At 35.1% G+C, this 23,469-nt stretch overlaps 1 protein-coding gene and 1 long non-coding RNA gene across 14 annotated transcripts in view; one reads left to right on the plus strand and one right to left on the minus strand.

Moving 5' to 3' along the window:
* The window catches only part of nAChRalpha4 (nicotinic acetylcholine receptor alpha4), a 946,244-nt gene that overhangs the window by 234,214 nt on the left and 688,561 nt on the right, over window positions 1-23,469 (minus strand). The window lies entirely within an intron of this gene.
* On the plus strand, window positions 9,022-9,926 carry LOC118680820 (uncharacterized). The gene is made up of 4 exons (XR_004976413.2): window positions 9,022-9,199; window positions 9,346-9,469; window positions 9,533-9,794; window positions 9,851-9,926. It is a non-coding gene; the product is annotated as an uncharacterized lncRNA (long non-coding RNA).

Here is a 23,469-nt window from a genome sequence, read left to right on the forward strand (position 1 = left end):
ACACATCATGTTTAGTTCTAAATCTTTATTTTTATTTTACCTTACAAGATGAAACAAAATAACTGAAATCTTTGTAATGTCAGTTTTGTTTTGAATAATATGGAATCGAGCTAGGCAAATGTCGATAACGTGTATATGTTATATTTCAACAAAGCTGAGCTGTCGACAAGCTTTCCAGTCGACAATCCTGTTTTAAGAACTAGCAGTAGTCTTTTAGATTCTAGTTGAACACCTCTCCCTGTTCCTTACTTTAAATTCGTAAATTATTTAAAATTTATCGAGATTATTACAGAGATAGTGCAACTTGATGCTTTAATTTGCTTCTATGGTAGAGATAGCTCCAGTTTGTCAGCATATTTTGCAAAATTTCTTCATAAATTAGTACTTAGTGGTTGCTTAGGAAATTTTTGACTATCAACAGAAAACTTTTCCTAGCTCCGATTTCCGGAACAGTCATAACCTTGATATAATCTATATCTTACCATTCAACTATGTTATACTAAATTCACATTTTTTTTTATAAATTCCTAACTTGATGACGTATTAAATCTCTGAGTTCTTTTTGAGAAAATAATTTGGATATAGATGTTTCACGTTCTTATTTATTTCCATTGGTAGACTATACCGATATCTGGGTATTTGGGGGCACCACTGTTTCTGAGTAGTCGATGCGAATTATTTTGATGCAAAAGCGAGATTTTCATTGAGCAAAACAGGACATTTTGTAGTCTGCTATTCTAGATATATCCACTTTTGATTTGAAGTAAGACCTTAAAACCGTTTACATGATTTTTCGCACATTTTCGGTAAGGAATCTGAAAATGGAGACCACGTGTTGTTTGTGCGCGCGGAAAAAGTGCGTAGAACCCAAATCATGTCAGGAAAACTAAATTTTTATTACTAACAAGCCGATAATTATCAAAATATTAGATATGCAATTATCATAACAAAAAGATAACATTCAATATTTTCTTGAATAAAGTCATAATCTAAACACTAGAAAGCATCAAAATAGCTAAGATATCCAGGCCAACAAAAAAAGGTGTTTTGTAGACCTGTGTTATTACTTAAAACAGTTTCATGTAACTGACTGTATGAAATCTGTATAAAGCACAGCAAAAATTAAATAAATGTTTCAAAAATTAAAATATTTCTTTATTTATTGGGTCGTTCACTTAGTAATTTCGTTCAATGACAACAGCTGATCATATTGAATTTTTTCACAGCCACTTAGCTACTTTAGCGCTGATATAGTAAGGCTTGTTTGTAAAAAAATATCTTTAATTTTTTGGAATAGTTTTTGTTTGGTGTCCTCTCAAATATGGGAGATCAAAAACATAATTTTCGGCATATTTTACGGTTTATTATCAAAAGGTTAAAAATGTAGTTCAAGCAAGGCAAAAAGTATGTGATGTGAACGAGAAGATGTGTTGGCCGAACGCCAATCCTAAAATTGGTTCGCAAAATTTTGGTCCGAAAATTTCGATTTTGAGGATGTGGCAGGATTTCGTCTAGGTTTAATTGCGAAGTTTGACATATGGACTCCTCATGTGCTTACAGAAATTTGCTTTGTCGTACTAACAACTGGGATTTGATTTGAGCGAAAGAATAAACCAGCTCAACCACTTTGAATGCCGATAGTCACCAAAAAAGGAGAATACCAGGATTAATTCTGAAGTGTAATGTGATCAGCTTGACAAATTGAGTGATTCACTCAAACGGAAGAAGCCAGAATTGGTAAATAGAAAAGGTGTTGTGTTCCACCAGGATAATGCGAGATCTCATACAAGTTTGATGACTCGCCAAGAGCTTTTGCAGCTTGAATGGAATGTGCTATCACACCCACCATTTTCTTCAGGCTTGGCACCTTCAGACTATTACTTGTTCCGGTCTCTGCAAAATTTTTGGGATTAGAAAACCTTCACCTCAAATCAGGACGTCAAAAACCACTTGGACCAGTTTTTGTCTGCAAGGTTTAAACATTTTAGGAGCGTGGAATCAATATCTTGTATTGGATCAAAATGAAGAATATATAATTTCATCAAACGTTTTACACAATAAAAAAATCAGGTTTAAATTGCACTAAAAAAATCGAATTTCTAAAATGTGAAAAAATAAATATTTTGATAAGGGTGTTTAAGACATAATAAGTTAAGCTTCCTCCAAATTTAGTGAAGGATAAAAATTATTGTTCAAGATAAAAATATAAAACCCAAAACGTTGGTTATTGAAATTTTTACATACATTTTAGGGCTAAGTGAAAAAAGTCTATACACAAAAGTTATGTACCTTTCCATTGACTTCAACATTGTCATACAACTTTTCTCGATAAGACTCGTAATTTTGCGAAATCGAGGTAAACCATTATTGACCGTTAAAAATGCAGCCCCACCCTTCCTTTTCACGACCTCAGATCGCCCGTAAATTATTTTTCTCTTAATGTTTGTCATTTTATCTATCGTTTCCGATGGGTTTCAATCTACTGTATTTTTTTTTTTTTTTTAATTTTCTAACGCTTCTGTACTAGTCTACATATTATTATGTTTATGCTTAATTTCTACGCGGTTATATTCTACACGGGTGAAGCCTTTAAGCATAAACGGCAAGTATTCTACTCGAGTTGAATTCTAGATGGAGTTAAAATGACGACTGCCAAGCGAAACTTTTTTCATTTCGAAATGTTTTTAATATTAACAAACAGTAGCTACATATAATAGAACACTTATTTAATATTTTTTCCATTCACTTTCATCACATCGACTTTCAATTAGCGAAAAAATTAAAGTATGGAGGAAAATTTTAAACATTTGGAGTAGATAATTATATTTTTGGCAAAAAAATTGCAATAATTTAATCAGCTTAAATGCGAAAAGTGGAAACTTGGTACACTACTTAGCCAAATCGGACCCCTGCCAGTCCCAAAACACGCCATTAATTGAAAACCAATAAATTGTCATAACTAAGCCCCACAGTAAAATACAAGACTATATTTGGTATAACAAATCACATTAGAGAGAGGCATATGCAGCTTAAAGTGTTTGAAGAGGTGGGAGTGGTCCTGGCTTCTAAAAGATTTAATGTGCACATGTTCTAATAACCAAATTCACTCAGAACAAATATTTTTAGCATCTCTATCGGCAGTGTGAAAATGGGAAAAATCTTGTTAAATACCAGTCAGAGTAGTTGAATTTTACACATAGGATAGTAAAATTAAGCTTTATAGGACTTTACAAAAATTGGACAACTAGCGTGGCACCTCCCACCTTTAGAGGAAAATCTATCTAGGTACTTGCTTGACCGATTTCAACCAAATTTGGTACGTAACGTTTCTGAAATTCCTATGTTACAGTACAAAAATGAGCGAAATCGGACTAAAAACACGCCTACTTTCAACATAACACAATTATATATTCCATCTGATTCTCTCACTTTCTCTCACCAACTCCCATATACTCCTTATAATGATTTTCGTAATTCTAACAAGTTTTATACCGAATTTGCCAGGCAGTGAGTGTTATTTATATATAAATTTGCTTCAAAATATATTCTCCAGTATTCCTAAGCAATGCCAAATTAATGCAATCCTTTTCTTTATCTCCAATACACCCGCCGCCAAGAACAGCACTCCAAACGAAAACCGGCATATTGAATTATGAAATCCAACACTTGCGAAGAGATTGTAATAAAGCTAGGCGATAGTACCACAGAGGTGTAGACACGGTAGGTCATGAGGGTCTTCGTGAAAACTTCAAGATTAAATGCAAGGAATTGAAGAAAGCTATAAAAAACATAAGAGCTACATGCTTCAAAGAGCTTTGTAACAAACTCGATGGAAATCCTTGGGGTGGGGCGTATAAGTTGGTCATATCCAAGGATCGAGGTCCTAAAATAAAAGCGCAGACATGCCCAGCACTTCTGAAAAATGTCGTGGAAACACGTTTTTCAACAGAGCACATGCGGTTCTTCCCGCAGAGTCAGAGCCTGTAGCTATACAAATATTAGGGCAAGTAAAAAGTTCGTTCGGTTTTTATCTAAGAGATGGCGTTATTGTCCATAGTACTAGTGTTACGTGTCGCATCATGTCATCATTTTTTCGATTGATTTACTCAGTTCGTTGTGAGCGCTCGTCAAAGATGGACACCAACAAAGAGAAAATTCGCTATATTTTATAATTTTTCTTCGATCAAAGCAAAAAAGCAGCCAAAGCGGCTGAAAACATTAATTTAGTTTATGGGTCTGATACTGTAAACGGACGTGTAGCACAAAAGTGGTTTGCTAGGTTCCGTTCCGGTAATTTCGATGTCAAAGATGCACCACGCGTCGGGAGGCCTGTCGTCGAAAATTCCAATAAAATCATGGAAATAGTGGAAACAGACCGTCACGTGAGCACTTATTTAATTGCTGAGGAACTAAAGATAAGCCAGAAAACCGTTTGGAACCATTTGCATAACCTTGGATTCAAAAAGGAGCTCGATGTTTGGGTGTCACACGAACTAACGCAAAAAACATAATGGACCGAATTTCCATCTGCAAATCGCTGCAGAATCGCAACAAAATCGACCGTTTTCTGAAGTGGACTGTGACTGGCGATGAAAAATGGGTCACTTATGACAACATCGAGTGCAAACGGTCATGGTCAAAGCTCAGGGAAGCGGCCCAGATGGTGGCCAAAACCTGATTGACGGCCAAGAAGGTTTTGCTGTGTGTTTGGTGGGATGGGCAAGGAATCATCTACTGCGAGCTGCTCCCCTATGGCCAAAGGCTTAATTCGGCCCTCTACTGCCAACAACTGGACCGCTTGAAGGCAGCACTCATCCAGAAGAGGCCATCCTTGATCAACAGAGGCCGAATTATGTTCCATCAGGACAACGCCAGGTCCCACAAGTTTTTGGGGACGCGCCAGAAGCTCCTGGAGCTCGGATGGGAGGTTCTAATGCACCAACCTTATAGTCCGGACCTGGCACCAAGTGATTACCATCTTTTCCTGCCCTCCGAGCTTTTTGGCAATAGGGACGCAGTCTTCTACGAGAGGGGTATAATGAAGTTGGCATCTCGTTGGCAACAAGTTTAGGAACAAAACGGCGCTTATTGGACTTAAATTGGACAAATGTACACAAAGTTATCATCTTTTAAAAAACCAATAAAAAACCAAACGAACTTTTTACTTTACCTAATATTTAGTTACCGATATGGAGGTTTTAAATGCTGCTACATGTTTCGACAATGCTAAAGCACCGTGGCTGGGTGGCATCCCAAATCGTGCTCTGAAGATTGCACGAAAGCAAAACCCAAAATACTTTACAAAGTTGTATACAAAGTGCTTAATCGATGGCATTTTCCTAAAAATATGGAAAAAGCAAGCTGGGTCCTATTACAAAAACCAAACAAAACAGTTGGGGCGCCTAGTGCGTATCGACCACTATGCATGATAGACACAATTGGAAAAATCCTGGAGCGACTGGTTTGTAAACGCTTGAAGCAATTTCTTTTGGGATTGTCTTATTGCCTCAAAAAATTACCCATGCCAAATTTCGTGAAGATACCTCGTCAAATGAAAGAGTTTTCCATACAAATACTTGATTCCGATCGTTCAGTTTTCATGGCAGCATTTGCTATAGTGGTCCTATATCGGCGTTTTGACAAATCTGCAGCTTCTTAGTGAGAAAAGGACAGGAGCAAATTTCAGTTCGATAGCTTAAAAACTGAGAGGCTTTGTATATATAATATAATATAGGTATACAGACAGACAGACATGGCTAAATCAACTAAGCTCATGCTGATATTTATTGTATATCTATATTTTATACGGTCTCCGACGCTTCCTTCTGGGTATTACAAACTTCGTGGCAAGCTGGCGAGCGAGTAATTAGTCATTGAATCTTTGTTATTATCACACAACATATTTGATCGAGCCGGGAAACATGTCGTCAGCACTATAGCATATAGTAGATGAATTTCTGTTTCTGTGCATTTTAATGCATCAACTGTTGTGTCTTGCTTGGTGAGCATTCATTTTTCGATTGAACACTCTCTCTCTGAATAGAGCAGTACTTGTGCAAAGGCGCCAAAAGCATCCACTCGATTACAAAATTCAAAAAGTAAAGTATACTACTTGTAGTACCTATATATAATAGTATAAGACTGAAAGTGTAAAATTTCATGTAATTTCAATGAATAATCATAAAAAAAAAAATTTTTTAAATGTGACCCGGTAAACATTGTTTTAACATATATTTTTAGGAATAGTGGTTTAAATAAATATATTTTTTGGAAAGATTTTTAAAAATAACTAAGTGTTTTGGAAGAAAGATGTCAGATGTAATTGTATTAAAACTGTGCATAAAGAGTTGTAGACAATTTAAGTATAATTTATCTAAGTTAATAAATTATTCTTTATTAAAGTAACAAATATATATTAAATTTCAATTATTGATACATAGTTATCTATACACCGAAAATAGGTTATTTTTCTACAACTAATTATCGCAATTAAAAATAAACAATGATTAATCTCTCAACGGAATGGAAAACACAATTTTTTTGGTCAGTAAGTATTTAGCGAGTACAAATAAACTGGATGTTTTGCTGAGCGAATTACGTCAAATTACACTCCTCCCACACAAGAATTTAGAGTAAGAAATAAAGCAAGCATATTCTTAAAATTCCAAATAATATATGCTTGCTTAGTAATAATAACATAGTAACATATATATTCACAAATATGCAATTGCATAAAAGAACAACAAGAAACAAGAAGAATGCTGAGACAAGTATAAATACAAAAGTAGTACAGGGTGGCTCACGCATCATTCTACAAAAACAAACCGTAATAACTTTTTTTTTAATCAATGCAATATATATATTAATTAATTATTTTTAAAAATTATGGATCGTAAATGACCTCCACTGAGCTCAACCACGCATATGCGACACCTAATTAGAAGATTATTTATTGCGGCCTGAAAGGTTGAAATCGGGAGAATTGATCATGAAAATTGATTAATTATAAAATTTAATAGACTTTTCCAATTCAGATGCAGATTTCTGGGTTTTGTTTTGTACACCTCTTGCTTGATATAACCCCATGAAAAAGTCTGGTGCAGTTAGGTCAGGTGACCGGAATTTCTTGATATTAATATGTTTTCAAATTTTCGTTGGAGCTCCGCAATGGCTGGCTATGTGTGCGGTTGGTTCATCTTACTGAAACCAAACGATATTGAAAGGGATACGTCTTCGGCGCAGTTTTGGGTAAAAAAATTCATTCAACATCTTTAATTAACCATTCCCATTGACAGTTACTATTACACCGTTTTCTTCAAACTATACACTTTGATGAAACTGCGCACCACACAGTGACTCGTTCTGGTTGAAGTTCCGTCTAGTGGATTATTTCTAGATTTAATTCACTCCATATACGTCAATTTTGCTTCTTTCTATTTCCGTTTAGATCAAACTAGGCCTCATCAGACATAAACAGGCAATTTATTAAGTTATTGTCGAAATTATGGTCGAGTCGTTGTGTTAGTTAGTTGCGAGTCAAAACTTTTGGATTTGCCTGAATTTGCGATGCAACCCCCGCTATTGTTTCTTGAACACGAACATACGAATCTCGATAGTAGGATCTTCTTGCGATACTTTCGGCAAACTTATTTACCAACCGGACGGAAATGACGGACTACAAAGCATGGTACCGCTGCACTATCCAAAACCCTCTTTTCGGTATTCCAAGTATTCAGTTTTAAAAAACTTAAATACAACTTGCTTGAAAAGTTTTTGAGCTCGAAAGGAAAAAATACTGTTTTTGGCACGAAATACATTTTTTTATTCAATATAATCTCCATTAACTTCAATACACTTACTCTAATAATCATCCCAGAAATGACTTTCAGGAAGCTCGGCAAGATACCCGTCTACGGCTGTAATAGCTTCTTCATTCGACGAAAAACGCTTTCCACGAAAAAAAGTAAGTCGATTACTCACACAGGAAAAAAGTAATTATGGTTTGTTTTTGTAGCACGATTCGTGCCCCACCCTATGCCTTAGAGGCACTATGCGTGTAAGGTTTTATTCCAATACCTTTATTGGCGCTTGGGTAATATAATGAAAAGTGGAAAAATCGTATGAAATGTAAAATGTTAATATAAACATAGTGTTAGTTTTTATAACAAATGTTATTTTAGACCTGTGTGTGTGTTTAAAGGAAGTAATATTGTAATTTTTTCGGAGTTGGTATACTTGACATCTGTTACTTGATTTATACTCAGTTTGCTTCGCCATTTCATAATGAATAGACTTAATCCGGAACAACGTTTGCAAATCGCACACGTTTCTTACCAGAATAATGGTTCGGTTCGTGCTACGCATCGCTCTCTCGTTCCAATATTCGGTCATCATATTCGCCTAGCAGAGTCGGTGATTCGGGCAACCATGGATCGGCTTAGCAACATGTTTACTTCAGTGGATAACGCGCATCCTCAGCGATACCGTGCAGGACGCACCGAATACCATTGATAAAGGGATAAATGTATTAGCTCTTAATTAATATATGTTTTTTCTTTTTTCAATTGAAAATTAATACTACGAAGCATTGCATTACAAAAGATTTCATAATTTTCTTTAATTTTTATTGTTTTCCAATTTTCTTTAGTGATATTCAACAGCGGTAACAAATCTGTTCACATATTTTTCAGGAGGTTTGCTCTCTCATTTCCAGTGACAGATGAGTTGGGCATTTCTTTGTCTCTGCTGAATTCCCTATTGCTACTGTAGAGCGAAATATCGAAAAAATCTCGAAAGTGTTATTCTCAAGCTTGTTTTTAAGACTGTATAAATTGAAATTGACACTTTTTATGTTTGCATAGTATTTTATATAGCGGTTTTTCCTAAAATTAATATATTGTATTTCACTTGTTACAGCTGCTGCGTTTTTTATAAGAAAAATGCTGAAACACGAGTGAGTACGCGATCCACCGCTTCGGCATTCAAAAACGTAATTTTGTCGTTCTCTTCTTCCAGTTCCCGAATATCAGCCCTATTGTAAGAAAACCTCACAACTATTAGTTAGGTTTATTTTGTGAAGTTATTCTTGCTTGAACCTCATAAGAAAAAGTCATCACATGAGGTGAAAAACATTCTGCTGTCAAACAGCTATTTCATAAAAATAAACCATGCAAAATAAAGAAATGAATAGTCAATAAAAGTAAGTAATTTCGCAAATTTAATAATTTTAATGTCGATTGTTCGGTACTCGGTTTAGCGAACAACAAGAAAAAGACATCAACAATTTTCAAAGAAACATTAACTTTTGTATATTAATGTTTTGTATTTCTTTCCTTTTCAATTAAGTGTAATAGCAGGGCAATTTCGTTGAAGAGGATGATATTCCTATTTCATCGTTAATCTACATACACACTACAATACATTGGCAATAAGCAATGGAGTAAAATTGTTCAACTTGGCTTTTCCAAATGTAAATAACGATAAATTATATGCTTAGACCTTTTTAAATAAATATTTTTTTTTAACATTTGAGGACTCAATTCTAAGTCAGGGTTGAACAAAATTACATAGAAGATTCCGATGGGGTTAATGATAAAGTTGAAAGGAATGGTGAAATTGATAATAAATACCCAAAACTTAAACATAAAGGTGCAGAAAAATGTTGAACAATGTATACAATGGTCAAAGCAGAAAAATGTCGATTTCATACAACGTATTGTATTGACTGAAGAAGCCATCAAATGTAATCTTAGTATTCCAACGAAACAAACGACGATTAATCAATTTTTAATTAGGTATAGAAACTTATATTACTGATATAAACATTTTTTAATCTCATTTTCTTTTTAAGCACATTACGTTCTTTAGGGTAACATGCATAAGCGCTTTGAATTGTTCCTTTTTGGTTTTTTATTCTTTTACACATAATTCAATAAATAATGTATTAAACAAAAATTCTCGGATTTTTTACTCATTTTTATTGAAAAATATACCTCGCTGAGTGAGTACTCAAATTAATGAAAAATTCGATAAAGCGAACCAGCCTGACAATTAATGTGTTCGTTATTTCGAAATACAGCTGTATAATAATTTTATTTACTTTTAGGCTTACAAAATGTTGTTTTATTTCACTATTTTCATCGCTTCTTTACTATTTTAAAAATCTATCGTATCTACATAAATGTGTGTGTTATATGATATCGGTTGTTTTAAATGTATCACTCAATGAATGTGCATGTTTCTTAATACTATAAAAAAGGTCTTAAACTAGCTAAATATGTTTGTATTGTTAAATGTTGAATGCATGGGTATTGCATGCATACGTTTCATTTGTGTTTGTCTTATATTGTCTCGCATTGTATGTGGTATTGTAATAGCCAGGATTACATATTTTCGAGTGAAGAATTTAGTAAATCTTTAAGAATGCTATTATTACATATTACATATATTGTACATATGTATATTTATATATATACATTCATCCATTTCTAGCTTCCCTCCTTTTTTTTAAGAAAAAAACACAGCAAATTCAAATTTAATTGGGAATGCTTACTATCATTCGAAAGAACATTCTTTGGCAGTTGTTTTTTGAAGATTATCGCTTTCAAATGTTGGCCGCGGCTACGTCTCAGATTGTCCATCCGTTGAGTCCAATTTTCGATTACTCGTTCGAGCATTGAGACTGGTAACTGGCGAATGACACACGCGATGTTTTGCTCCAAGGCCTTAATCGAAGCGGGATTGACTGCATCGATTTTTGACTTTATATATCTCCACAGGAAAACGTCTAACGATGTGATATCACACGATCTTGGCGACCAATCGACCGGCTAAAAATGTGAAACTACCTCCTAACCGAAGTGTTCTCTCAATAAATCCATTGATTGATGCTATGTGTGGGAAGTGGAGTCGTCTTGTTGAGACCAAATTTCGCCGAGATCACGAGCTTCCATTTCGGACATCAAATAGTCGGTTATCATGGCGCAATAAAGGTGGCCAATGACGGTCACGTTCTTATCGGCGTCAGTTTTGAAGAAATATGGACCGATAATTTCACCGGCCCACAAACCATACCAAACCGTTGTTTTTTCTGGATGAATTGGCAGCTCTTGAATCTCCTCAGGTTGCTCTTCGTCCAAAATGTGGCAATTTTGCTTGTTTACGTACCCATTGAGCCAGAAATGGGCCTCATCGCTGAACAACATTTGGCTAGAAAACGTGGGATCTTCTTGGAACTTTTAGCCCATAGAGCGAAAGTATGTCGCTTGGGAAGGTTGAGCGGTTTCAGTTCCTTCACAAGCTGTATTTTGTATCGACTCTCCACGGTCTCCATGGACACTCTCAGCTACGGCAGCTATATTTTCTTCACTGCTTACTGAATGAAGTGGTCTATTCGGTCGAATATTATCCAATAATGAAAGCTGGGTCTCAAGATGGGTGGTGGTGCTGCGAATAGTATGCTCTGTAGGCCGATTATGTTGCCCATTAGTTTAGCGAAGTGCGCGAAACACATTCTTTACAGAAGGTGAATTTTCGTAATAAAGTTGAACGTAACGTAAACGTTCAGGCGCAAGTCTTTCTATAATGAGATGCCGAAGAACACCGAAGAAAATTATTATGACAACTTGACACGACTCATACGTGATCTGTCCAAAAAAGGCTATTGAAAAAAGTACCTCTACTTGGATCACCTGTTATAATAAAATAACTGAGTTATTGAAGCATAAATATCTTTTTATTCGCAGATGTAATAAATACATGCATGCATACTGTTTAATAAAAGGCAGCACTAAGCTTAAAAACACGTCTGTTTATTGCGGCGAATCAAAGAATAAGAGAGCTCCTATTGGAATAGTACAATAGTTAAAGCAAATAACTGAAGTAGAAAATAATATGAAATAAAAATAGAAAATAAGTCTTAACACTAGAACTAGCGACGATTGACGTATACGTACTTCTACAGGAGGGGTCAAAATGACTTGTTTCTTAAATTACTAAAAGACATATAAGAAAATACAGCAATTTTTAAGTTTTTATATTATATACTTTGTAATTTTATGAACAAAACTTGAATATAATCTGAATAATAATAGTAATATAATAGCAGTAATTTTTTAAATAATTATGCATAAGAGTCAAAAACATTTTTTGCAAGTTACAGATATTATAGCAGAACATTTACCACAGGCTCGTTTATGGCATATACCACAAATGTTGTTCGTTTTATTATTAGTGCACTGTGCTTTTTGACACCTTTTACGTTTCATCGAAATATGTGTCTAGTTTTGTGACGATATAGATGATGATATGCCTTTTACTTGATCTGTGGATCAACCGGTCAATTCTTTGTAGTAAATTGCAAGTTCTTCGGATAAATGGAATAAAAAGTCTATTCTTGAAATTATTCCGGCAAAATCTAAAATATTGTAAAACACTTGTAATGGCCATCTTTGGGATCCAGCTATTTCCGAGTATATTTCCGAGCCATTTGATTCGTAACATCTACGCCAAATTTATTACTGTTCTAAGATGTAATCGTTCCAGGTAAACGTTTATCATCTTTTTGAATTTTCACTGACTTATGTTTTGAACTGAGCACTTATACTTTTTTATTGGGGTTACTCTTATATATGATCAGAGTATATTTTTCTGTTTTATAAAGTACTGTCGAGAAACGAGACATGTTATCCTTTTTTGTAACTGTTCTTCCGCAACTAATATATGGATCTATAAATTTTAGGACGACAAATTCACCTAAAGGTACGGATAATCTCTTTTCGTCCTTTCCTAAGTAGGAAAATGCATTTACAACATATTTACTTTTTACATCCGACGCCAACCAGAATTTTATATCAAACTTTTTTTTTGCTTCGTATGCACCACGAGTATATAAAATTAATATAAACGCATTCAACTCTGCTAACGATACAGTCCAGTCATGGTTATTCAGAATTCGATGAGCATCTGCTTCAGTGCAAATTTTTATAAGTCTCATAACAACACTATTGCAGAGTATCAAAGAAAATGCTGTTCTTACACTACCTTTCATAATATGTCTTTTCGCGTATGCCGTCGGTCCTGACATTTCTTTGAAAATGTTGAGTACTGATAATCTTCCTGGTGTTGAGCCCTCTTTCAGTTTTTTCCACATAGTGCCGTCAACAGATATTTCAGTATCTTGATCGATTTCAGACATTTCAACATCCTGATCACTTTTACTTTCAAAATTAGAAAAAACTTGGACTCTTTTACTTTTTCTACGCAAACGTCGAAGTATTTCCTCTTCACTGTCTGTATCGGATGACTCGCTTGGACTTTCGTTGTTTAATGGAAAGGTAAATATGTATTAAAGAATAATAGCTCTTTTAATGATCTAAAAAACAGTCCGCGATAGTATATGTCTATCTTTTAAGATTAACTCACAAAAACCGTTTTTATGGTACCTAATTTGGTCGAAATAATTTGTTTAAGTTGTATCAACATAATAATATTAATCTTTATTCAAATAAATATGTTGTTGGTTAAGAGTACTTCATTGTGAATAAAATTGTCTTTGACATAACTTAATTTCAACAAAAAACTTTAAAGATTACAATGATAAATAACTTCGAATCAAAACCAACTCGCTCTCTGCGCTGGCCGGCGCGGCGGGAGAGGAGCGGTACTTGCGGGCAAGCCGGGAGGGGGGTGTAGCTCAACGAGATACCATGCCGCGCGAGTGAGTCGGCTCCCTACTGAACGGTTGAATGCAGCGCTAATTTGTTTATGCGATATAATTATCATCGTAATATTACTTTTTAAACACAGTTTCATTTTGTAGTTGTTTTCTATATAGTAGGTACTTTATTTGTTTTAGGATAGTATTTAGTTACACAATAATAACACTTTTTTGTTTTCATGTAGATTATTAATTTATAAGTATGTGTTTTTTTAAAAGTATAGTATTGTTTGTTTTAAAAATAGTATTTAGTTTCTAATATTTTTTTTTTTTGTGGTACATAATACCTGTAGGTACCTAAATAGGTGTCGCCTACTTAATTATTCTTATTAGATTAGGGTTTAGTTTAACGTATTTAGTTTCTAATTTTTTTTTTGCTTTAGATAAAACCTGTAAATTGGAGTGGTCTACCTATTTATTCTCATTAGATTAGGGTTAAGTTTAAGCATAAAGTTAGTTTACCTTATTTTCATTTTACGGTTGTTCTTTTGACATAATCGTTAAAAATAAAAGTAATTAGGTTCCTAATTATTAATCTTCTTAATCTTACGTTTCTTTTTTTTTATTACGAGATACGCTTTAGTTAAGTTTTCATTTTCTACGTTTTTTCTTCATCACTATAATGCCGAGAAAAAGAACTCAGCTTTCTCGGCAGACTGCTACTGCAAAGCGGCTGCGAGTTTTGCGCAGCTATGAAACTGAGGATGAAAATATGCACAGGTTGGCTACACAACGAGCAATTACTGAACAAAACCGTGCAAGGGAAGCAAGCGTTGAACGTTCGCAGCGTTTAGCCTCACAAAATTTCCGAACTTTGGCGAACCGGCAACGGGAATCGAGTGCTGATCATTCTCAACATTTGGCTTCACAGAATGCCCGAACATTGGCTAACCGCGATCGAGAATCAAGCGCTGAACGATCCCATCGATTAGCACAGCAAAATGCCCGATCAACTAGGAATAGAACTCGCAGACAACATAATTTATTAAATGCTGCTTTTGCTTATGATTGTACCGTTGACTATTCTGAGCTAAATGATATTGATATTGGTAGAATGGATAAAATATGCAAGTTATGCCAAGCAAAAAAATGGGCAGCTGAAACTCATGGACTGTGTTGTAGTGGAACTGATATCAGGCTCACATCCATCATCTAAGCATTTCTTAAATCACTCAAGACAATATAATACATTATTTCAGATGACTTCATTTGGTGCCAAAGAAATTCGTGAGGGAAATTTTATGCCCACTTTTAAAGTCCAAGGGCAAGTTTATCATTTAATCGGTGACTTACTTCCAGCTGTAGGGGCACAACCCGAATTCCTGCAAATATATTTTGTTTCCCATGCAGATCAGGTATCCTTGCGCTCAAATTTAAACCCAAGCTTGCAAATCGATCTTATCGACGTTCTCTAAACATATCTTCATAATCATAATACGTATATTCAAAGTTTTAAGTACAATCTAGAAAATAGACCACCGAATGATTTAAAACTTATCATTCATGCTGATGTAAAACCTCCTAATGAGCATAGAGGTCGGTATAATGCGCCGGTAGTAGATGAAGTAGCTGTTCTTGACTGCGAGAGATGGTCGACTTCAACGAGTTTCTGAAATTCATAGATCTTATGACCCGCTTCAATATCCCTTACTGTTTCCCTTTGGAAACGACGGATACTGTATTAATATTCCACGGCTACATCTAAAACTATTTCATGTATGCAGTTTTATGCATTTAGATTCATGGTGAGAATAAATGACTTTAACAGTATACATTATTTCAAAGGATTATTCAACCAATATTGTGTTGATATGACGGCAAAAATGATCTCTGAGAGGCTAGACTTCATCAAAAGAAATCAAAAAAAAATTGAGAGCAAAAAAGTACATTCATTTAAGAGATGCCGTCGTAAATGATGGACATATAAACGCTTCTAATATTGGCCAGCACGTTATATTGCCGTCGTCATTTACAGGATCCCCCAGATTCATGAATGAAAAAAGTCAAGATGCCATGACATATGTCAGGAAATTTGGAAGACCTGATCTCTTCATTACATTTACATGTTACCCCGAATGGCCAGAAATAAAAAGTGAGCTATTGCCCAATCAACATTCTTATGATAGACATGATTTAATTTCTAGGGTATTTCATTTAAAACTCACGAAAATGATAGACCTATTAACGAAGAAAAATATTTTTGGCCCATCGAAAGCCTTTGTTTACAGTGTAGAATGGCAAAAAAGAGGTTTGTCTCACGCCCACATTTTATTGTGGCTGGCTAACAAAGTTCAACCAGATTCTTGCGGATTTCATAATCCTACATCACCATGTATGAAAGAAAACGTTTGTTCTAAAAAGTTTCCTAGGCATTTTATTTCGGAAACACAAACGGGGGATGACGGTTATCCAACCTACAGACGCAGGTCTCCAGATAATGGTGGAAACACAGCTATAATTCGTGTAAAAGGTACAGAAATGAGCGTGGATAATCGTTGGGTGGTTCCCTATAATCCACTGCTATCACGAATTTTCAATGCACACATTAACGTAGAGTTTTGTCAATCGGTCAAAGCTATTAAATACATCTGTAAGTATATTCATAAAGGTTCTGATCAAGCCACATTTTCGTTACAAAGTAATAACGATGAAGTAGAACAATATCTAAATGGTCGCTATATAAGTTCCTCGGAGGCGTTTTGGAGAATTTTCCAATTTTCTATTCATGAACGTTTTCCGGCAGTAGTTCATTTAGCCGTTCATTTGGAAAATGGACAAAGAGTATATTTTTATAATAATGAAAATCTCCAAGATCGTGTGAACAATCCTTCATCAACGACACTTACAGCGTTCTTTGATCTCTGCAAAAGCGACGATTTTGCAAAAACCCTTTTATATCACGAAGTTCCCCAGTATTACGTTTGGCAAAGAATTTCATTTTCTAGAAGAAGACACGGGCAAGATGTTGAGGGATATCCCGGTGTAAAAAAAGACACAACTTTAGGCCGTGTTTATACGATTCATCCAACTCAAACTGAATGTTTTTATTTAAGAATGTTATTGCAATATGTTCGCGGTCCAATGTCATTTCAACATCTAGGAACCGTGAATGGTGTTATTTTCCAAACGTACGCAAGGAATTAGGTTTACTGGAGGGAGATGAACATTGGCAAAATACCATGTCCGATTTTGCCAACCATCTGACCCCTTAGAGTTATGGAATAAATTTCGTGATGCTTTATGTGAAGATATATTAAACAGAATGCGTAATGAGAATCAGGATATGACATTAGCATATAATGATGATATATACAATGATGGACTAATCATAATTGAAGATAAAATTCATGAGATTTCAGATAAGTCCCTAACCGACTTTGGGCTTCCTGCAGCAAAAAGAAATAATTCACGTAGAAGCTCTAGACAGAACTCTTAGAGACCTTAGAAGCTGTGATAAAATCATGGGTGGGATTGCTTTTATGTTTGCTGGGGACTTTGGCCAAACTTTACCGGTAATAGTAAGGGAAACTAGAGCAGACATTGTGAAGGCTTGCCTTAAAAGTTCTCCATTATGGAAATTTGTAAATATTTTAAAATTATCGAAAAATATGAGAGCACATTTGGGGGAAGGTGGTATAACTTTCCCTTCAAAATTACTTTCTGTAGGAGACGGGAAAATACCTCATTCTAATAATAAAACTGAAATTGATTGCGATTTAGGAGTAAAAGTGGGTAACATCGAGGAATTAGTAACTAAGGTATACCCTGACATCAGCCAAATAGAAAACAAGGACCATCAATGGATGTGTCAAAGAGCAATATTGGCGGCAAGAAATAGTAGCGTTGACGAAATAAATGATATCATATTGAGTAAACTCCCAGGAGATATTGTAACCTACACATCCATTGATACCGTGATGGATCAAGAAGATGTAGTTCATTACCCACAGGAGTTCCTCAATTCCTTGAACCCAAGCGGCCTTCCCCCACATTCTCTTAAGTTAAAAATAGGTGCCCCAATAATTTTACTAAGAAATCTCAAACCACCAAATTTATGCAACAGGACCCGACTTCAAGTAAAATTTCTGCGCAATAACGTCATCGTTGCAATAGTTTTGACTGGTCCAGCAGTTGGTCAAACAGTCCTCATACCCCGCATCCCAATGATACCCAACGACTTACCTTTCAATTTTAAAATAATACAATTTCCGCTTAAATTATCTTTCGCGGTCACAATAAATAAATCACAGGGGCAAACATTCAAACACGTGGGGATCGATTTACGCCAAGACTGTTTTTCGCACGGCCAGTTATATGTCGCGTTATCAATATCGGGTTGTGGCGAAAATCAATATGTTCTTCTGCCACAAGATAATAAAACAAAAAATGTAGTATATGCAGAAGTTCTTTAAAATAATTAAATTTACTTTAAAAATTGTACATATATAGTTTGGAACTCGAAAAAAAACATAGGTTTTATCCTGAAAATTCTGCGGGAACTCGACCATTCCGAAAATCCCGCAAGAACGGGAACTATGTGGGAAGAACCAAGAATCTGCCGGTAGTCACTATTCCACGCGGACGAAGTCGCGGGCAAAAGCTAGTCGATAATAAAATTATAAACTTTTGATTTTGTATAGGTATTTTGAGAAAATAACGGTTTCACTGTGTATCTTTCAGGCTACGTTCCACAAATAGTTTCCATATACATACGACAGAACGGCACCGCAAACCTTGTTCCGTGGGGGGTCAAAATGACTCATCTCGGTATATGTAGGTATACCGCATACAATTTTATGTACTGTTTTACAGAATTAATTATTTGTATCTTTAAGAAAAAGTCGTACAAAATTTTCAGAAACAAAATGTACCTGAAATGAGTTATAATTATAAGAAATGTCAAACAAGTCATTTTGATCCCCTTTGACAGTTGCAGTGTTAAACACCAAGCTCGGTAAAAGCAACTGCTCCGAAGTCGTCGGGTTGTAAGAGTAATCACAGTTTCTGCACTGCGCGTGTGCACACTCCATAAGAGGTAATCAATGTTGTGTTTCGTACCAGGACGTCACTGCCAGGATATACCTCTGTTATGCGACCCATTTGCCAAAGAGTTGGAGGGAGGTTTTCATGTCTGACTAGAACAATGTCAGAATTGGTGATGTATTTGTCGTAACCACGCGTACAACTTGCCTTGCATGAAGAATCCAGTAGCGGTAGCGTAGAGTATGTAGAGTAAATTGGTTACCTTCGGAAGTACAGTTGGCTCACGATGTTCTTCTACCAATGCTGTTCCATTAATAGTTTTCCATTAATGGCGTGTTTGGGTTGTGGTAATGGCCCTTCGTCCTGACTTTTTTGCCTAGAAATTCGTGTACAAAGTGTTATTACGATATCTCCATTTTTACTCAAGTTACAGCTTGCACGGACAGACAGGCAGACATACATTTATATATACATATCTATATATAACCCTATATCTAATCCACTTTGGACATTCAGACATACCAGGAGTCAGGAAAACATTTTTGCCGAACTGCGATAATATATTATATGTATATGTATATCTCACAGGTTGACCGACATTTGCCATAAAAAGGTCGCAGTAGAAACTGGTGTCCACATATTCGATATCTGGGGGCTTGAACAGTTTTAGTCTGATTTTGACAAATTTTAGTCAAAAGATGGCACACCTTAATCAAAGTATTATCTGTATACATTCATTGGTGCTTATTTTTTTTTTGAAAAGTGAAATACTTAGATGGAATTTAAAATTGTGTTGTGGAAGTAGGCGAGTTTGTCGTCAAATTTCGCTTTGGAACATGGTTTTTGATAAGGTTAGTTAATGAAATAACGCAATTTTAGTAGTTTTATTGAAAACAGTTATATAAAGAGTGGGCGGGGTTATCATCCGATTTCACTTATTTTCACATTCTCAAAAGGAGTGTTCAAATGGTCTATCCGTTGCGTCCAATTATCGATGACCCGTTCGAGTATTTTCACTGGAAATTGGCGAATGACACGAGTTATGTATAACGACGGCATGCACTGCACCACATTGCATGATCCGTCAATACGTGACTCAAACAACAGACTCAGCATATTTTGAGCTGGAATGTGTGGTACAGCCGGACATAGCAGCAAGCTCGAGTTGCCGATCTGGTGTGAAGCCAGTCTGATTTGAGAAAGAAACGACTTGTGTTTTTTAGTTGTTGAGTGGTGATTACTAAATATATAAATAATAATGGGAAATAAATAAATAAAAATAATAAATGAAAAGCAGAATCAAGTGCTGTGATTTCAAACTACTAAAAAAAAGAAAATGTTTTAATTTAATAACTATTTTAAATATCGGCATTGAAAGCTAAAAACATATTTTCCAATGCAGCAGCAAGCAATTCAACAACTTAACAGTCAACGCAAATTCAGCGAATTGTAAGAAAGCGTAGGTGCAAGTAAAACAACTTTAGAAGAACTTTACAACTTTAGAAAGTACAACTTTTTCAAAAAGTCAATATATTTTTGGAAAAATTAAAGAACTGAAAACAATCGTTTAAAAAGTAATATACATATACATGTGTATATATATAACAAAAAAAAAAACAACCCAGTGTGATTTGCTACTAAAAATGTGACTTTCCTACTAAAAATCGTACGCCAATCGAAATAACTAAAAGAGAAGAGTTTTATAATAAACAGCAGTAGTAGCAAGCAACAGTAACAGTAAGGGCGACAACAATAACAACAGTAGCAGTAAGAGCAATACAAAAAACTAATTAAAATGATTTGAAGCATACTTTTACGAGAGGTAAAATACGAATTGTTAAATATACAAGATATTGTACATTTATTTATGGTATTCTATTCTATCTGTACATAAAAATCTGTGAAGATGGCTCAAAATATACAAGATTGTTTAGTCGCCATTACCCAATTGCTGCAACAAAACACCCAACAGCAAAATATAACGTTTAGGCAAAAAGTCGAAAGGGACTTAAAATATCTAGCTCCTTTCGAAGGAAATGTAAAAAAATTGCCATCCTTCATTGAGGCTATTGACAGAGTACGAAGGGACTATGTAGGACAGGAAGAAATAGTTTTTAGAGTGAACTATGAATTAAGAATTGGTGGTTCAGCAAAAAAAATTTTGCAAGCAAACCCACCTCAAGATTGGGCAACTTGTAAAGCTAAATTAAGACAGCACTTCAGGCCAACAAAAGACCAGATGACTTTGACCAACGGCCTCACCAATCTTAGGGTGGGTAGTATCATTGAACTTCGTAGAAAAGCTAAGGAAATAATTGATAATGTTACGGGATATTGTGCTTTAAGTGAGTCAGGAAATATAATGAAAGAAATATTTACAGGAATACTTATACAAAAGATAAAGCAATTAGCAGCAGGAACATTCGCCTATACGGTACGAAATATAACGGCATGGACAGACATGACAAATACAATCCACAATTTTATAGGGCTGGACGATGGAAATTTAAACCCTATGTGTTTCACAAAAAATAAAAATTCGGATTCATTTTCTCAATATAGTAGAAAGTTTAATAGTAACAGAAACCAGAAGAATCAAATAGCAAACAATTATAAGGTACAAAATGGTAGTGAGCAAAATATTGATCGTTTCCAAAGTAATTCAGGACAACATCCCCGTAATAGTAATAACTATTATTCACAAAATAAATCGAGACGATACTCCCAAAGAAATACCAACTTTTCAGGGCAAAATAATTATCACCCATATAATCCCCACAGACAAACTAGTTCAGAAAATTCAGGTCAAAATAGTCAATATCGTAGTAATAACGGTTACGGCAATTCTGCAAGGCAAGCTGTACAGAATGGCACTCGGCAATCAAGACGCTCAAATGGCCCAACACCCATGGAGGTTGACGTTATGAGCAGAACAGAGGAATCAAATAACAACGAGGATTTTTTTACCAATTAGCCTCGGAAAATCAAAATAAAATTTTAATATCACTCACTCTATTTAATAAGAAATGGTGTGCATTATTAGACCCAGGCTCTACCATAAGCATAATGAAAAAAGCGAGTTTCGAAAAGTATAATTTAATAGTTTTAGAAAATAATAAAGCAATAATTAGTACACTGAATGGAGACATAAGGGCGATGAACGAAAGAGTTAAGACATCATGCCCACTAGAATTTAGATACCCGCAAAATGCAAGAATGCGATGGTTAAAAATGGATTATAACAAGCCATACGACCTTATAATGGGGAATGATTTTATATTTAAAAATGTGAAAATGATAAACAATGAAAATAAAGAAATGGCATTGAGAAATGGTGTCAAGCTTTCATTCCATACGAAAATTATGCAGGAGCAAGTTTACTCGTTGGAAGAAAGTGAAGTTAGTAACATTCAACTCGACCATTTAAACCCAGAAGAAAAGATAAAAATAAGTAAACTTTTAAAAAAGTACGAAAAACTAATTTATAAAGCAGGAGATGATCTGAAATTAGAACAACAACGGATCAGCAAATTAATTCTCGTATTTAAAGATTGCCCACCAAACATGCGGACGAGGCGGAAAGACAAATTGAAGAAATAAAAAAGCAAGGAATAATAAGAAAAAGTCGAAGCAAATACAGCTCACCAATAATAATTGTGCCAAATAAATCAGATAGTTCCGGTATAAAAAAAATTTCGATTAGTGGTTGATTACAGGAGGTTAAACCAAATTACTGTTGACGATAAATATTCCCTGCCAAATCTTGATGGAATTTTAGATAAATTGGGCAAAGCACAGTACTTAAGCACCATAGATCTAGCTAAAGGTTACCATCAGATCCTAATGGCAGAGAAGGATATAGAGAAAACAGGTTTTGTGACTCCAGCAGGCCTGTATGAATACGTCAGGATGACGTTTGGGCTTAAAAATGCTCTAGCCACTTTTCAGATTATTGAACGACATCCTAAAGGAACATATTAATAATATATGTGTAGTCTATCTAGATGACATATTAATATTTTCTACGTCACTAGAAGAACACATAAATTTACTAGGAAACATTTTTTCAAAGCTTCAGGAAAATAACCTAAAAATCCAAGCATATAAGTGTAGTTTTTTAAAAAGAGAAACCGAAATTTTGGGCCACGTTTTGATAAAAGACGGCGTTAAGCCCAACCCAGAAAAAATTTTTGCCATTCAAAATTTACCAATTCCGAATCAGCAAAGCGAGTTTCGAAAAGTATAATTTAATAGTTTTAGAAAATATGGGTGTATGCATTAATTCGTGCGGTTTTTTTACGAAAATTAAGACTTTATTGTGAAAAAATTGTTATACATTTAATGTTCAAAGTATTGCCCATCGGAAGCTATGATGTTTGCCCATCTTACTGGCAGTTTGTGGATCCCATCCCAAAAGAACTTCTCCGGCTTGGAGGTCAAGAAAGAATCAATCCAATTTCTGATACCCTGTTCTGAAGAGAAGCGTACTCCGGTGAGGGCATTCTGCATTGATCTGAACAAGTGGTAATCGGAAGGTGCTATGTCTGGGCTATAAGGCGGGTGAGGTAGAACTTCCCACCCACAGTTTTCCAAATAGTTTTTAACTGGCCTTGCAACATGTGGCCGAGCGTTGTCATGGTGAAAAATTATTGATTCGTGTCTGGTCGCATATTCTGGTCGTTTTTCCGCGATGGCCTTTTTCAAACGAATCAATTGTTTTCGGTAGAGGTCCCCATTGATCGTTTGACCCGATTTCAATAGCTCATAAT

The sequence above is a fragment of the Bactrocera oleae genome, chromosome 2 (genome assembly GCF_042242935.1).
Source record: "Bactrocera oleae isolate idBacOlea1 chromosome 2, idBacOlea1, whole genome shotgun sequence".
Classification (NCBI taxonomy): Eukaryota; Metazoa; Arthropoda; class Insecta; order Diptera; family Tephritidae; genus Bactrocera; species Bactrocera oleae.